Genomic DNA, 18,862 nt, shown 5'->3' on the forward strand with positions numbered 1-18,862 from the left:
TCAATAAAATTTTCCTTTAGTTATAAACATAGAAAGCAGACAAATTAACACTTTCAAGATCTTAAGGAATAGAGTACTCATTAACTTTTTTGAAATTAAATATAAACTTTATTACTAAGTAAGAAAATTCAGCAAACCAAAAAAATAACTCAAAAGACTTAGAAATGGAAAAGGATGGCTGGGTGCGGTGGCTCACACCTGTAATTCCAGTACTTTGGGAAGCCGAGTGGGGAGGATCACCTGAGGTTAGGAGATTGAGATCAGCCTGGCTAACATGATGAAACCCTGTTTCTACTAAAAAAAAGTACAAAAAATTAGCTTGGAGTGGTGGTGCACACCTGTAATCCCAGCTACTTGGGAAGCTGAGGCAGGATATTCGCTTGAACCAGCGAGGAGGTTGCAGTGAGTCAAGATTGTGCCACTGCACACCAGTCTGGAAAACAAGAGCAAAACTCAAAAAAAAGAAAAAAGTAAAGAAAGAAAGAAGGAAGGAAGGAAAGAAGGAAGGAAGGAAGGAAGGATGGAAGGAAGGAAGGAAGGAAGGAAGGAAGGAAGGAAGGAAGGAAGGAAGGAAGGAAGGAAGGAAGGAAAAGAAATGGGAAAGGTTTGGGAAAGAGAACTGATTGTGAATAACGTACTTAACTGTAAAACTAAAGCTATCCACCTTGTGGATTTATAAAATATAAATGACATAAACATTTGAAGAATAAATACACAATATAACCTGTATATACAGACTGCATACATAATACATATAATACACACATAAAGCATATAACACGTACTTACATTACATATTTAAAATTAGGATGCAGGAAAGGAATGTTGGAGAAAGTATGATGATACTAACTTATTTTGACCAATTTTAATAGAAACTTACTAATATGTCATTACCTTTGAAAAAAATATAGGTGAAAAGTATAATCAAAATCTCTATTTAATAACATTATTTTGTAATTATATGTTTCTTGTTTAAAATACTTAAAAATTATTCCTAGATTGCTTTTTTCTTCTTGAAATTTCAAATAACAAGAATGGAGTTTTACTAAATATCAGCACATATAACATATTTTATGTAATACATAGTATAAATAACCTACATGTAATGTTACACTATAAAGTGATACATATATGTATACTAATACATATAATATAAACTGCTATTTATATTGTAAATACTCTGTGTATTTTAATACTATATACAAATTATATATGCTACTATATTTAATACTACACTATCATACAGGGGACTTCAAAAAAAAGTACATGGAAAATGGAAGGAAAATATAAAAATAAGAAATATAAACTTTGTTTCTCAACCAAATTCAAGCCAATTTGTAAGGGATGATAGGATACTAATGCTACATACTTAAAAGAATTTTTAAGATTAAGAAATAAAAAGAAGCTAGAAATAACCAAATTAAGACTTTAAGGTGGATGCTTAATGATTTCTCACTGACACTGTTAGAAATTTGCCCTTGTTTGATGAGAGGAATGAGCAGGAGCATTGTCATGGTGGAAAATAACTCTCTCGTGACGATTTCCTGGGAGTGTTCCTCACAAATCTTTGGTTAACTTTCTCAAAGCATTCTCATAATAAGCAGGTGCTATCATTCTTTGGCCTTCCAAAAAGTCAACAAGCAAAGTGCTTTGAGCATCTCAAAAAGCTGTTGCCATGATCCTTGCTCTTAAACCATCTGCTTTTGCTCTGCTAAATAACTTTCATCTTTTGGTACCCATTGTTTTGCTTATGCTTTGTCTTCAGGATGGTAAAACTATGTTTTACCTCTTGTCACAATTATTTGAAGATTTGATTCAGGATCTTGATCCCACTTGTTTACAATTTAAAGCAAGTCTTCTCTTTTCTGTAGCTATCTGGAAGGAGTGGTTTGGGCACCCATCCAGTGGAACATCTGCTCTCCTTTAATTTTTTACTAAGAAATATGTAAGATGACCAGAGTGAGATGTCCGTGGTACTGGATATTGTCTGTGCCACTAATCATCAGTCCTCTTTACTGAGGGCACGGACAAGATTAACTTTTTCTTCCCAAATAGATGTGTATGGTCTGCTGCTATTAGCTTTATCTTCAACATTTTCTCATTTCTACTTAAATCATATTATCCATTTGTAGGCTGCTAATTTCTTCAGGATGTTGTTCCCACAAATTTTGGAAAGCATACATGATTTCACCATTCTTCTACTCAAGCTTTACCATAAATTTGATGTTGATCTTGCTTAAATTTTAGCATAATCCATGTTGTTCTGATAAGGGTTCTTTTCAAACGAATGTGTTATCTTTCTCAGTGCTTCAAACTAGACTCTGTTCAGCCATGCTATAACAAGTTAATATGAGTTTATTTTGGTACAAAAGAAAATTTTAAACCGATGCATAGTGTTTTATCATAATATGCATTTTTCCATGAACTTTTTGAAGACAACTATGATAAAGCTATATTCATTCTACCCACATTTTGAAAATTTATCATTTTATTTTCTGTGACCAAATTAGAACATGGTGGCATTTGTATATCCTCTACGTAACATATAGATTACACATTTTGGGAGAATTTGTAAGTGCTCTCCTGTCCCCACACCCCCAGACTATGACTACACTTGTATTTCATGATGCATAGTAGACATTATTGTCTCCAAGAAACTAGTTTTGAATGTTCGAGATGTATTAAGTTTGTATTTTTTTGTTTTCATAAAATTCTGTGTATACTTTATTAGATACTTTTCTGTGTTACAAATGTGAAAGAACATCAACATTTATCTCCAAAGTCCTAATACCTAGAAAAGTGTCTGGGTTATATTAGACATTTGACAAAATGGCTGTTTTGTTTCTTGTTTAAATATTTATTGTTCTAAAATAATTTATATTTATTATAAAATTAAAGCAATGAACAATCATTTCAAAATCATCTTGGTTAAAAGTGGTGCACATGATCACAGACATGTGCAGATATATTCCTATGGCCAGATCATATAAGATAAAAAGGCAGGCACCATGGTTTCTTACCACATGGGGTAGAGACCACTAGCTATTAATCTAACACTTGTTCTTCTTTCCGGTCACTTGGCAAAACTACATATCCCAGCTTCACATGCAGTTACATATGGGCATGCAATGGAAGTTATGTGTAGAAATAACATGCATTATTCCTATTCAAAACCTTTATCAACACAATGTGGTACTTCCACACTTTATTTCGCCTTATTTCAGGAAATAGAAACTATAATGTATAAATTTTAAAAATCCATATATAATTCCAATATTAAAGTATTTTAACAAACATATTTTACTTTTGACTGAAAAATAATAATTGTGTATGTTTATGGAGTCCAACGTGATGTTTCAATACATGTGTGAATGGTAGAATGAGCAAATCAGGCTAATCAATATACACATCTCCACCCATAATTATCACTCCATTGTTGTGAAAATATTGAAATCTACTCTTTTACCAGTTTTGAAATATACGATACATTATTGTTAATAATTATAGAGATGTCTGCTATACTATATTACTCGCAGCATTATTCGCAATAACCAAAATGTGTTCTCAGTTCTCAGAATCAACAGATGAATGGGTTTTTAAGATGTGGTATATATATACAATGGAATACTAGTAAGCCTTTCCAAATAACAAAATTCTGTCATTTTTGACAACGTGGATGAATCTAGAGGACATTACGCTAAGTGAAATCAGTTTGGCACAAACAAATACTGCCTGATCTCACTTACATGTGGAATCTTAAAAATTCAAACTTACGTAAGTAGAGAGCAGAATGGTGGTTACCAGGGGATGGCAGGAGGATGGGAAGAAAGAAATGTTGGTCAAAGGGTACAACATTTTAATTAGAAAAGAGGAATCAATTTTGGTGCTCTCTTTCACCACAAGGTGACTATAGCTAATATTAAAATTTTATAATTTATCTTAAATATTTTAAAATTTAAGAAAGTCTTTAAAAATTTTGTAAGTTTAGAAATATTTGACATCCTGTTGTAGTAATTGATTAACTAAAATTCTTCCATACACTTTTCTGCTACATATTCAGGCAGATAGTAACCCATCTATAATTTCCTCCGATTTACAGTTTTCAGTCAGGTATCAAGGTAGATATAAACATACTGTTGATTGAGCTTTCAAAATGAATGTAATCAAATCAAGCATAATATAACTTTGCAATTTTGTTACATAATTGGTGGAGTGGAAGAAGAGCAGGTGATGACTGGGAAGGGTGACATTACCCAGGTCTTAGCATTTCACTGAAGTTTCAGACTGGACTTGTTTTATTCAAGTCTTTATTCCTGAACCCCAGTCTTAGGGCCATTCTTCCTTTTCTGTGTGTGTGTGGTTTTTTTTTTTTCTTTTCTTTTCTTTTTTTTTTCTTTGAGACGGAGTCTTGCTCTCTTGCCCAGGCTGGAGTGCAGTGGCACGATCTTGGCTCATTGCAACCTCTGCCTCCTGGGTTCAAGCGATTCTCCTGCCTCAAGCTCCTGAGTAGCTGGGACTACTGGCGCATGCCACCATGCCTGGCTAATTTTTGGTATTTTATTAGAGACAGGGTTTCACCATTGTTGACCAGGCTGGTCTCCAACTCTCTTGAGCTCAGGCATTCCGCCCGCCTGGGCCTCCCAAAGTGCTAGTATTACAGGCGTGAGCCACCTTGCCCTGCGCCTCTTTTCTCTTATCAAGTGGAGTATATTCTTCATTCCACAGGGAACTTGATACTACTGAGAGGTGACAACGTGCTAGCAGGCCTCGCTCTCGGCGCCTCCTCGGCCTCGGCTTCCACTCTGGCAAGGCTTGAGGAGCCCTTCGGCCCCCCACGGCACCGTGGGAACCCTCTCTGAGCTGGCTGAGGCCGGAGCCTCCTCCCTCTGCTTGCCGGGAGGTGTGGAGCGGGAGGAGCCAGAGGCCTGGGTGGGAACCGGGGCTGCGGGCCGCTCGCGGGCCAGTGCGAGTTCCGGCGGGCGCCAGCGCGGGCTCCACGGGCCCAGCACACTGAGTAGCCAGTCGGCACCGCCGGCCCAGGGCAATGAGGAGCTTAGCACCAGGGTCAGCAGCTGTGGAGTTTGCGCCGGGTCCCCCAGCAGTATTGGCCCTTCCGCACTGCACTCAAATTCTCGCAGGCTTTAGCTGCCAGGGGGCAGGGCTCGGGACCCGCGGATCGCCAAGTCTGAGCTCCGCCCCTGTGGTGGGCTCCCACGCGGTCTGAGCCTTAGGGGCGCCGCCCGCTGCTCCCTGGCTGCGGGTCCCATCCACAGCCCAAGGCTTGAAGAGTGCAGATAATGCCCAGGACTGGCAGGCAGCTCCGCCTGCAGCCCTGGTGCAGAATCCACTGGGTGCAGCCAGGTGGGCTCCTGAACTGGATGGGGACTTGGAGAACTTTTTTATCTACACGGAGGAGGATCGTATGTGCACCAGTCACCACTCTGTATCTAGCTAACCTAGCTGAGACTTAGAGGACTAGCACTCTGTGACTGTGTCTAGCTCAAGGATTGTAAATGCACCAATCAGCACTCTGTGTCTAGCTCAGGGTTTGTAAATACACCAATCAGCACTCTGTGTCTAGCTCAGGATTTGTAAATACACCAATCAGCACTCTGTATCTAGCTCAGGATTTGTAAATACACCAATCAGCACTCTGTGTCTAGCTCAGGGTTTGTGAATACACCAATTGGTACTCTGTATCTAGCTAACTCTGTATCTAGCTAACTAGCACTCTGCCACTCTGTGTCTAGCTCAAGGATTGTAAACCCACCAATCAGCGCTCTGTCAAAATGGACCAATCAGCTCTCTGTAAAGTGGACCAATCAACTCTCTGTAAAATGGACCAATCAGCAGGATGTGGGTGGGACCAGATAAGGGAATAAAAGGAGGCTGCCTGAGCCCGCCACCCTCAATCTTCTCCAGTAGCCTTCCACAGTGTGGGGGATTTCTCTTTTGGCTCTTTGGATCCACGTGGCCGTTATGAGGTCTTACACTCATCACCAAGGTCTGCAGGTTTATTCCTGAAGTCAGCCAGACTACAAACCCACCAGGGAATAACAAGTAACTCCAAACAACTCCAGATGCGCTGCCTTCAAGAGCTGTAACATTCACCAGGAAGGTCTACAGCTTCACTCCTGACAGAGACCAGGAACCCACCAGAAGGAAGAAGCTCCAGACACATCTGAATGTCTGAGGGAACAAACTGTGAACACACTATCTTTAAGAGCTGTAACACTAACTGCGAGAGTTCGTGGCTTCATTCTTCGAAGTAAGTGAGACGAAGAACCCACAAATTCCGGACACACTACGTCAAAGTATATTTAGCAGCAAAGCCCATCTCCCTATACAAATTTATTATACAGGTTCTAAAAGTGATAAATTTTGTCAGAGAGAAATGAATGATGATACTAATTTAAATATCAAAGAAAGCTGAAAGAAATTATCTTATGTGTGTTGTATGATCTTTTCCCCTTACAAAATGGTAAAAGTCGTAGAATATGGTAAGAAGACTGTTGTACGTCTTTCCTATAATTAACAGCACATCAAATTTTCCTCGTGTATTTGAGAAACTTACAAAACCCTAAATGTTAATTTTGCAGAAAGACTGCTTAGCACACTGCTTTGATAAGCTTCTCTACCTCCCAAAAAGATCCTATGAACATAGGAATTTTCCCTCATCTTAAATTTTTTTTACATATTTTCTACTCCCAAAAATTTTGCGTAGTGAAGTGATGGTGTCTTTTATTACTTCTACTTTTATTGTCTTAAAAATAAACATATCCTAAGTGTATTTTGCTATTCGTTTTAAAATAATAGAGGTTAAAAAAGACTTAGGCAATTTATAAAGGTGTTCTTATATGATCTGAAACTCTCGTTATGCTAATATCCCTGACTTCCTTTATTGACGGTAATTGAAGGTTTCGCTATCTTCTCATTATTTACTTTTGTTAATGAGATTGTCATGCTCTGATAAGTGCAACCTGCAAGGATGCTGCGCATATATAGAAAGAGATGCACAGAGGCAGTGAAGCATCTAGTATGTGAGTGAAGACATTTTAGGTTGGAGGTAGATTTTCCAGCCACAGTTGCCTATAAACTTTGTCTTGATCAGAGAGTTACTCAACCATGACGTTTCCAAATTTTTGATCTGCAAATTCATAAGCAAAACAGAGTATTCATGTTTAGTCACTAGGTTTGTGGAGAGATTTTACACAGAAATAGAAAAGAACAAGAAAGTTAATCTCATTGCATTTCAGTTTCCTCAACTGTAAAATGAAGGTTGATAATAATCCCTCATAAGGCCATTGTGATCATTAAATAGGATTTATAATGTACACACAAGCAAAGGTATACACATATACACACAAACATGAAGAAGGGGTCATAAAAATCAGAATATTTTTAAAAAATCTGTTATGTGTACTGACCATAACTGTTTGATAATTCTGTTGCTATCAGAATAAATATCCCATTGGAGTGTCTGATTTCCTCAGTGGTATGATAATAAATAAAATCATAATATAAACCAATCCACATTGATAGTCTACTGTAATTAACTTTAAAAATTTGAGGTGTTTTCAGACTCGTGAACATACTTATGTGCAATAAGTAATGAATCTTTTGATTCTGTTTGGATATTTATAGGATGACAAGTGGATTAACCTTAGTTTTGCAAGAAAATAAATTTTCAGAATAGCCTTAATAGTTTAATAAAAGTTTTTAAAAAATATTTTAAGATAGACACCAGGGGACTTCAGGCCTCCTACAAACCAGAGCGGTCACACTCCCACCCAACCGGCACCATGGCCAAGGCAGTGCCCTGCTTCCCACAGACGCCAAGCATGTGGCAAACTAGAGCGAGTGCACATTAACAGTGTTCTGTTGCTGCCAGAGGCAAAATCTGCATATAAGTGAAGCCATGCAGTTCAAACCTGTGTTGTTCAAAGGTCAACTGTATACAGAGAGCAATGGTTACTAGGGTTGGGTTCTGGGGAGAATGGGGAGATGTAGATCAAAGAACACAATGTAACAGCTATTTAGATTAAACAGGTCTAGAATCCAATAAGGACTTCAGGTAATACAATTAAACTGTATTTGAGATTCATGCTAAATGAGTACATTGGAGCTGTTCTTGCTACAAAAACAAACAAACAAAAAAAAATGGATAACTACAGGAGATACTGCATACCTTAATTTGCATCCATATAATAATTTTTTTACTACCTGTATGTATTTTATAACATCATGTTGTATACCTTAAATATATAGCATAAAATTTGTTTTAAAATACTTTTTTAAAATGAAAATTTAATTGATATTTTAAAATGCTTTATTTTTGTCAAGATTAAATACCCATTGAGAAATTTTTCTAATTTCTTAGATATTTGAAATAATTCATCCCTAATAACACTAGGACATTAGAAACAGAATTTCATACAAATCAACTGCTCAACTATTGAGTTAAATACCATAAGACAAAATAGAAACAAAATAGGAAAATGACATTCTAATTGGTAAGAAAAAAGCCATCTTTGAATATTTATAGTAGAAATATATTTTTGTTGGTGCTTTGTTCATGTTATAAAAAGAGTATTAAATAGTAATAGGCTGAGTGTGGTGGTTCATGCCTATAATCCCAGCACTTTGGGAGGCTGAGGCAAGCAGATCACTTGAGCCCAGAAGTTTGAGACTAGTCGGAGCAACACAATGAGACCTCATTTCTACCAAAAGTTGAAAAACAAACAAAAACTTAGCTGGAGATGGTAGTGCACACCTATAGACCCAGCTGCCTGGGGGGCCAGGGTAGGAGGGGTACACGACCCGGAAATTCAAGGACGTAGTGAGCTGTAATTGTGCCACTGCAATCCCGCCTGGGCACAAAGTGAGACCCCATCTTGAGAAAATAAAAAAAAGTATTAGTAGTAACATATGTAATGGGTTGTTTCCTTATAAAGCATATCTCTCAATTAAATTTTATTTTTTTCTTTGTCATATAGGTAAATAAAGAAAAGTTCTATAAATAGTAAGAATGGTAGGATCAGAAAAACAAATCAAGGTTTCTTCTATTTTTGCAATATGTTTCTAGACAGAGTTAATAAGCTCTTATTGAAATGGGTAGAAAGTATTTAAGATGTTTAAAAAGTAGCTAGGGTTTTAATATTATAATATTTGAACCAGACTAAAAGCTATGAACACATCTTCAGATGTCTATGAGTTAATGATCAATGTGGTTGGGTAGAAAATAGTTAACATTAATTCCAAAAGGTTCAAATTAATCTACATGCATATTTATCTAAAAATATTTGATAGTGGCATAGTAACTCAATGCTTAGTCTAAGCTGTAAAATGAGGTTATAATGTTGATAAATATATTCACAATACCAAAGCATCGCATGTAAGGATGGAAATTTCCTCACAAAGATTGATCATACTCTTAATTCAGAGACTGTACAAACCTATTTCTCTTTGTGTGGAACATTATTTTCCCAGATATCTGCATAAGCTAATCTATAGCTTCCTTTATGTTTCTGCTTCTATTTATTAGTTTATGCTGGGTTAAGAATGAACTTCCAAATTTTATAGCCTTAGTCTAATAATGATATTTGACATGTCCAATCACGTTTTGTTTCTAGTACTTATCATCTACTCTTAAATAATAATTGACTTAAATAATTCTAACTTAAATAATAATTGAAATAAAGGAGAGCAATAAATCAACATCACTGTTTCTACTGCAATCCTCTTTGTGCATCAAATTTCCCATCATTTCCTTTCTCCCACATTTAGAATAATCAACTTATTCCCAGTGGAAGTAAACAAAAATTCCATCCAGATATTGAATCTGTGGCATAGCCTGGGATTCAATTGTGATATGTGGTAAACTCTACATCCAGTCCAGCTGGGTTTCTTACAAACTGAAAAAGAAAAATTTTTTATTTCCCCAATTCCAAATAATGCAGAATTTATAAATACAAACAGAAATAACAAATATTTGAAAAGGAAATGACTGGAAGATATCCAGCAATTACTCTAGCAATTATGAGAGTTCTACCCTTGGAATGCTAAATATGTCTTAACTAGGCATTGATTTTGCTCCCTGGAAGAATTGTCATTTCTAATGTTGCCCTTAGAACTGTCTTCTGGGAGATTCTTTTTTTCCTCTGCATTTATCCTGTTTGGTTACATATGAAGTGTGCTTGGGGATTTCTTTGCTTTCTTTGAGAGACGCACAGTTTTCTCAGTCCTCTCTCTTCCTTAGAAAAATTGAGGTCAAATTGAGGGAGTAAACCAGTCGTTTTTTTTTTTTTTTTTTTTCCCCTGAGCGAATGTTTTTCTTGTAATTCTTTGCCAAATGACATCAGTAGAAATTGCATTAGTTTGTTGTGGCTGTAATAACAAAACAGAACAGACTGGGTGGCTTAAACAACAGACATTTATTTTCCAACAGTTGTGGAGCCCAGAAGTCCAGGATCAACAGCAATTTAGTTTCTCCCTAGGCCTGTCTCCTTGTTTTGCAGGTGGCTCACTTCCCTGTGTCCTCCCATGACCCTTTCTCTGCGAGTGTGCATCTCTTGTGTCTCTTCTTATAAGGACAGCAGTCATACTGGATTAGAGACCCATCCTAAGATGTCATTTAACCTTAGTTATCTCTTTAAAGTCCTAAATTCCACATACAGTCATATTGGGGGTTAGTGCTTCAACATAAATTTTTGGGGGTGGATCGGCCAGTCACAATTCAGACCATAACAGCAACAAGCATGTACTATTATCATTGTTCTAACCTATTTCTCTAGAAATACAGTTTTATAGAATATGTGATTTGCCTTCCAAGGAAACTCAGAAGAGAATTTGACCAACTATTTTGGACTATGTACCTAGATAATCATTTTTTTAACTTCTTATAATTATTAATCTTCATTAACTACTGGTTAACCTTTAAGATGCCACCCTATTTTAAGTCACAATTTCTGTATTCGTCAGTACAGGCTAGTGCTGCTATGGTAACAAATTGACACACAAATATTTGTGCATTAACACATTAGTGAATTACATACTTAATTTATTTCACATGATAATTGCTATTTGGGAGTTGGAGCCTGACGGGAGTGATGATATCTCAAATACACAGTCATTCAGGAATACACGCTCATGGAGGACCAACCAATTTACAGTCACAGAGTATAAAATAAGTATCTTCTTCAGTTGGCATACCAGAGCAAGGAAAATGTTAAAGCGTCACAAGTGACTTTTAGTACAGCAGCACAGTATAAGCAAGTTATCATAATTTTTACCCATATCTTATTAACCAAAAATAGTCATATACCTCGACTAAGGAAAATACACGATTATAAATCAATATTGGTAGAGAATTGCTAATAAAAATTATCAGAAACATGTAAATCAAAAAAGAGTACTTTCTGTCCTATCAAAGGGATATTGGACATTGCAGATTAAGAAGCTCATCTAAGGATTCTTTAATTGCCTAGGATAAATTTTCTGTTATTTCTTATTTGATAGAGATAAACTCCAGTTATGTTACATGTTAACTTGTAAAGTACTGTTTAGATGAAAAGATGATCCCACAAGTTGTGCTTTATTGTCGTAAAGGATATTAACCAAGGTTTGATCTAGTTTAAAAGTTTTATTCTAACATGTTTTGTTTTCAATATGACTATAAAATATCATATTCTCAAAATACTTTTGGAATCAATGTTACCATCTTCCTTTTCCCTTCTCTAATTAGTAGGTTGAATAAAAGCATTGACATATGTTAATTATATATTTTCTGAAAGTCATATTTTTAACTTCTTTATCATGTTAATTGTTCTGAATGTCATATCTTTTAACTTTTTAATCAAAATACATTTACTGTTGCTGCTGAAACATTATCTGATCAGAAGTACCCCCCAATACAATAAACATTTTATGTCTCTCCATAAATCTTTTGTCACCTGACATATCAGAATTGTATTTATTTATAACTAATCAGTCATCTTTTACTGCAATAGATACACAATAAGCATAATAATTATGTTTTCTAAAATTGTACATCCCTAGATTAGAAGTGTCTTCCATATTGTTGGCACTCTATAAAATTTATAGAATTATTTAAGAAAATCATTCTATAACTCAGAAAATAAGCCTATACATTAAGTTTTGTTGCATGAATTTTTGGTCTAATTTAGCAACTACTAACAGCAGGGCTAAATTTCAATTACATCTTCTTTAAGACCTAGAAAGTTAAATTTTTGAAAGTAAAGCAAATGAGAACAAATGGTATCCAAGTTCAATAGATTACATGGGACAAGTATTCTACAATAATGATTCATATAGCATACACATAGTTTGAAAGCACTCCAAAGTCAATATTTGAGCATTAGTGTAATTAGTTGGTTGCGCTTTTCAAGTTTTTTCAATGTGTTTTTTCATGTTTCATGGTTATTTTTTAAAAATATGTATATTGATATTCTCTACTCTTACATATTTCATTGAAGTATATCCAGATTTTTAACTGAGAAGAGAACATAAAATTTATTGTAACTATAAAGATCTCCTTATATGGTAGGCCTTGACGTGAGTTACTAATTTGTAACTTCATATCAGCTCTACAAAATGAATTCTATACAACAATGTTTTATTTACACAAACAGGCAGTCAGCAACTCATTTCTCTAGGTGCCTTAACTTCTCCTTCTGCCACAATACATCTTCATGTTCTACAGGGACACATTTTTTTCTTGTTCCTCCTCATTGATGTTAATGTGCTTTCAAATTCATGCTGACCTGTTTAAAGTCTTGTTTTTAGGAGGACATATTTCTTATTTTTGCTGAGAAGAAAGTAAGATGGATTCATACAGCCCTGCATTCAAGATTAATGTAGTCACATGCCAAAAACTGGCTAGCAGTGCAACCTAGCTTTTCAGTAACCACTTATCATGTAACTTGCACACCATAATATTCACATTACTATTTCCAAGCAGCATAATATCCATGGGACTTCATGAATTTAAAATTTGCTTAGCTTTTTCATTTAAGGAACTGACATTTTGTATTTATCTTCCTCATTTTTCTAATAATTATATTTCATGGCTGACAGAATAACCACCGTGATGTTCTATTAGCACAGTGATTTCCACTTTCACCCATGGAACCTAAAGTAAATGTTTAAAATTCTAGAAACCTTACATAATGTAATGGAATTCCCATAGTTAAAATGAAATTGATTTGAAAGTTCACTATTCAAACACATTCAACCCGTCTATTTTTATTTTTAAGAAAAAGAAGACAATGTATTAGAAAGTAACTTATGAAGAGTGACTACTAAATTGAATTTAATTCATATGTAATGACACATATAAAATTAATTTAATAATTATTAAAATTTATAACATTTATTATGTGCAAACATTCTACATAATACTTGGGATAAAAATCTGAGATTATTTTCACAGAATATAATATCAGTTATAATACATAACATACCTATCTATCCAGTTTGCTCCCCTACCAATAATCTTATCTCCATCCATTTACCTTCCTGTACTACTCTTCAGAGTATGCTAAATATTCTCTGTTCTTTCTTATCAAAGAGCTCTACATAATATTGTTGTCTAAATAGCATGACTTTTCTCTGCATTCCATCTGATTAACATCTATTTGAATTTCAGAACTTAGAATGAGTACTGCTCCTTCTGGAAAACATTCATTATGAATCTTCAATAGCTACTGGCTAACCTTTAAGATGGCACCTGATATGGTTTGGCTGTGTCCCCACCCAAATCTCATTTTGAATTGTAGTTCCCATAATCTCCAGGTGTTGTGGGAGGGACCCAGAGGGAGGTAATTTTATCACGGGGGTGGTTACTCTCATGCCGTTCCTCTGAGAGCGAGTGACTTCTCACAAGATCCGATGATTTTGTAAGGAGCCTTTCCCCCTTAGGCTCAGAACTTCTTCCTGCTGCCACGTGAAGAAGTAAAGGGGCCTTTGAAAACAGTATGCTGAGAATAGATAGGGCTCAAGGACAGTATCTCCAATTGAACTTTTAATGAACTCCCATAGGCGCCAAGAAGGCGGGCAGATAAAGAAGAGCATAGAAACAAGGAACTGAGTAGAAGGTTACATGTGGGAAAAGAAAGTTTGTTTTGCATTGCATTCTTTCTGCTGACGTGGGGTTTATGGAGTATAAATAAAGTGAGGCGGAGGCTCTGAGTGCGGCCGCCATGTTCTCTGTGTGTCTTTGTCTTTTGTGTGTTCTTTCATTCTCCACCACCCCCCGCACGGACCCCAACAATTGGCGCAGCGAGCAGGGTCAGCACCGGTCAGTAGGGGAGAACAAGAAGGGGAACCCCCTAGGGGCGGGTAAGGCCCGGATATTGTTAAGGGGAACCTTCTTAAGCTTTCATTATGGGAATTCCACCTCTCTGGCCTCAGAATATTTACGCCTGTTTCAAGGACTGTTGCTGTCTATAGGAGTAGAAGTGAAAGAAAAAGACTTTGAAGTGATTGTTTGCCCATGTTGAACAACATTGTTACTGGTTTCAGTATCAGACTAAAGTGCAGCTGAATCGCAGAGAATGGTTACAGGTAGTAAAAACTCTGCTTAGAGCTCTCCAGTTAGGGGATATTATGCCTCTAAAATTGTGGACCTTGTGTGACTCTATCACTCAGACATTAGAGTTACTTGAGACTGATTCAGAGTGTGGTAATGTAGCCACAGGAGGAAAGGTATCTGAGGATTTGGAAAAATAAATAAATAAATAAATCTGAAATGGAGCCCATTTGTGCCAGGATAACACAGGATGGGGGGGGGGTTAGCAAAAAGGGGGAAATGAGCCCCCCCAGAAACCAGATTTTGAAGGTTCTTTTTACTTTTTTTGAATCAAGGGAGACAATTGCAAGATTCCGCTGCCGTAACCCATCTTTCCTCACCTCCCTCGGTGATAGTCCCCGCTGACAATTTAAAGGTTTGGTATCTTAATGAAGAAGGTAAGTATGTTCAAGGACAAGTTCTAAAACAGGGACGGGGCTATGCTCTTGTCCTTACAAGGAGTGGACCTGAGTGGTTTCCTACAAGATGATTGAAACCCTGTTGAAAAGAAAACTGGATTCAGCATGCATTTCTTCCTTTGTTAGATGTGCCTCGGCGGGGGACTTATTTCTCTTAGTGAGGCTTTGTATTAATATTGGACTTATATTCCCTTTCCACCCTTGTATCAGGGAGTTGCCTGGGAGGAGGCGGAAATTAAGGTTTTCACCAATAACATTACTTAGATGCCGTCCCCTATATAGACAAGGACAACATAGAACGGAAAACAGCAATTATAATCAGCACATACCAATTTGGAGTGGAAGGACTTCCAATATGTATGGGAAATAGTCCTCATTGTCTCTGAAAATCGCATGAAGCCTGGGCTGTTCGTTATAATCATAGTCATGTGGCTGCTAATACTGTTATTATTGTAACTAGAAGGTTTTAATATAATCATACTATATATAGTAATGAAACTATTCCTAGTTCTTTACTTTTTTGTCCTATTCTAGAGGTTTCTCCTAATATTGAGGTGCTGGAGTGACAACAATGTCGGGGAACTAAACCCCGGATTTTATTAGAATACAATGGAATGTAAATAACTGATTGGAGTGTGCACGGTGATTTTCAAATAAAATTTAGTCACATACCTTTGAAATGACACTGGGTAAATAAAAGTATTGCTGCTAACAGTAATGAAACCTTGGTATGGCGTGAAGGAGGCCTGAAGTACAGAGTCATCTTTGGAAGTTGTTAGCTGCAGGCGATGCCATTAGCACTTTTGTGGGGAATATGTCCCTTAATCTTTCTAACCCAACTAACTCCTTTCATATTCCGTTATATCGAAATACCTCCTGATATATTATTGCTTGTGTCCATAAGCCCTACCTATTATTAGCAGGGAATTTGACATGGGATAATGATACGGGGATTGTTAATTGTACAGATATGTGTACATTTTTGTCTTGCCTCAATCATTCCTGGTGGCACAACTTTACTGGGGATGTTTATATCCTCAGGGCTCGTAAGGAAATTTGGCTACCTGTTAACCTTATGCGACTGTGGGGGGCATCACTTCTTGAAACTTATATTTGGACTTCTCTCCAGTGAACCTGCCATGCCCTTGGACTTATAATTGCCTCGGTGATGAGTCTTGTTGCCATCGCCTCCACTGCAGCTGTAGCAGGGCTTGCTCTACATCAAAGTATACAAAATGCTGAATTTGTGCAGCAATGGCACAAACAATCTCACCGGTTATGGCTTCAACAACGAAACATTGACTCTCAACTTGCTGAAAGATTGGACAACATGGAGCAAGCATTGACATGGCTTGGAGATCAGCTCACTGTACTCAGTACTCAGATGACATTACAATGTGATTGGAACTCCACTCAATTTTGTGTAACACCTGTGCCTTTTAACATCTCTCAAAATTGGACTGTAATCCAAAAATTATTCGTAGGCCATAAAAATATTAGTTTGGACATCCAAGAGCTCACTCAGAACATTTCCGAAGCATTTCGACAACAATTACATGTGTTGTCTGAACCGTAACCCTGCAGAAGCTGGGTCAGCGCCTTGCTGCCTTTAACCCATGGACCCAGATGAAAACATGGATTTCTACAGTCTCTGGAAGTATATTGCTTTGGGCACTTGGATTGGGTCTACTTCTTTTGGTGATTCGATGCTCCCTCTGTCGCCTCCAAAAACAAAAGAAAACACAGGAACAAATATGGGCTACCTTTTTAGGATTGAGGCAAAACAAAACAAAAAGGGGGAAATGCAGGGGCCTTTGAAAACAGTATGCTGAGAATAGATAGGGCTCAAGGACAGTATCTCCAATTGAACTCTTAATGAACTCCCATAGGTGCCAAGAAGGCGGGCAGATAAAGAAGAGCATAGAAACAAGGAACTGAGTAGAAGGTTACATGTGGGAAAAGAAAGTTTGTTTTGCATTGCATTCTTTCTGCTGATGTGGGGTTTATGGAGTATAAATAAAGTGAGGTGGAGGCTCTGAGTGCGGCAGCCATGTTCTCTGTGTGTCTTTGTCTTTTGTGTGTTCTTTCATTCTCCACCACCCCCGGCACGGACCCCAACAAAGAAGGATGTGTTTGATTCCCCTTCCACCATGATCGTAAGTTTCCTGAGCCCTCCCTAACCCTGCTAAAGAGTGAGTCAATTAAACCTCTTTTCTTTATAAATTACCCAGTCTCAGGTATGTGTTCATTAGCAGCGAGAGAATGGACTAATATACCACCCTATGTTAAGTCACAATTTCTGTATTGGTTAGTATAGGCTGGTTATGCTGTGGTAAAAAATTGACACCCATATATTAGTGAGTTAACACCACAAAGATACATACTTAATTTATTTTACTTGTTAATTGTTATCTGGTAGTTGGAGCCTGAAGGGAGTGGTAATATCTCTAATACATAGTCACTCATCAATGCAGGCTCACGGAGGAATGACCAATTTACAACTATACAGTATAAAATATGTATCTTCCTCAGATGACCAGACTGTTAGGCATTCTTCCTCTTTGCTTCTTCATCATCACGTACATATCTTTATAATCAATATTATATCATATTTTAATTTGTTTGCCTGATCCTCCCACCCCATTCAGACTCTACTGTCCTTGAAGACAGTGACTGTATTTAATTCATCTCTCTAGTTCAATACTTCAAGGACTCCTATTTTTAACTTTTTTAAAGTGGAAAGTAGATATTTACAAGGTTGTATGAAAAAGTTCAGCACAGTTCACCAAAAGGATTCACCAAAATTAATGACACAGAGCAGCAGAACTCTGTGAAATATTTTCTATCTCATTGGTTAAAAAGGGTTGCTCATACTTGGTAAAAATACATTAACCATGGAAATGAGGAACCGTTCCTTGGAGTGAAATTTAAAGGATATTTAAATGACAGCACATGACAGGGAAAAACTGGTGATGAAGAGTACGTAATGTGTAAAAAAATGACAAGGCTTACTTTTGTACTGGAGCCAGATTCTTTTACTATTTTGACTGGCTTGTGGTAGGAGCCTCCCTCCAGAGCAAAAGAAATTGAGTAGCAATAAAATTGAAAGTTAAAATCTCATTTTTCTTTTTTTAGCTTTTCTGCTTGTCTGATAAACTAAGTCCTAGAGTTTACTATATTGTCTTCAGATTCATAATTTGTACTTGAGAATCAGAGGAACTTTAAAATGCCTGCCACAACTGAGACATTTTAAAATGCTCGAAGAAAGTCTGATTCAATAAATTAAATAATGATTCAAATGATTAATTTTGTTCCTGCCTTTGAAGAAGAAACAAAATACCTCCAATGATGTATCTATTACACGACTGTTTCTCTTTTTATGAACACTAATACTATACAAATTGTTAACACTATAGCATTTCAGATAATTTGAATCCCTTAAGCCTATTTTAATTCAAATATAGCCATTTATTAATTTGATAGAAAAAGCATTCATCATTTTTCATGTAAATTATTCTTTTCTTCCGACTAATATAGTCCAAGCACCTCATTATATACAAAGGTTACATTGCTGAGGCTGGGTTTCAGGGAGTGAAAATATTTTCTTCATACTGTGAGGTATGTGAAGTGTCTCTATGAAGACAGATCATGACTGAATAATAAAAATGATGAGATAAGTGCTGACCAGGATGACCTTAACACTCCCCTCAGTTTGACGAAATTTTAGACAAGTTTCTCTCTGACCATAGGCCACTGACCTCCCTTTTCTAATGGCATTTACTTTAGAAAACTTGCATTGTAATTTTTTTCTCTGTCCATTTGAGATGTAAATATTTTTCCAGCATCTTGTCAGTTT

The sequence above is a fragment of the Macaca mulatta genome, chromosome 17 (genome assembly GCF_049350105.2).
Source record: "Macaca mulatta isolate MMU2019108-1 chromosome 17, T2T-MMU8v2.0, whole genome shotgun sequence".
Lineage (NCBI taxonomy): Eukaryota > Metazoa > Chordata > Mammalia > Primates > Cercopithecidae > Macaca > Macaca mulatta.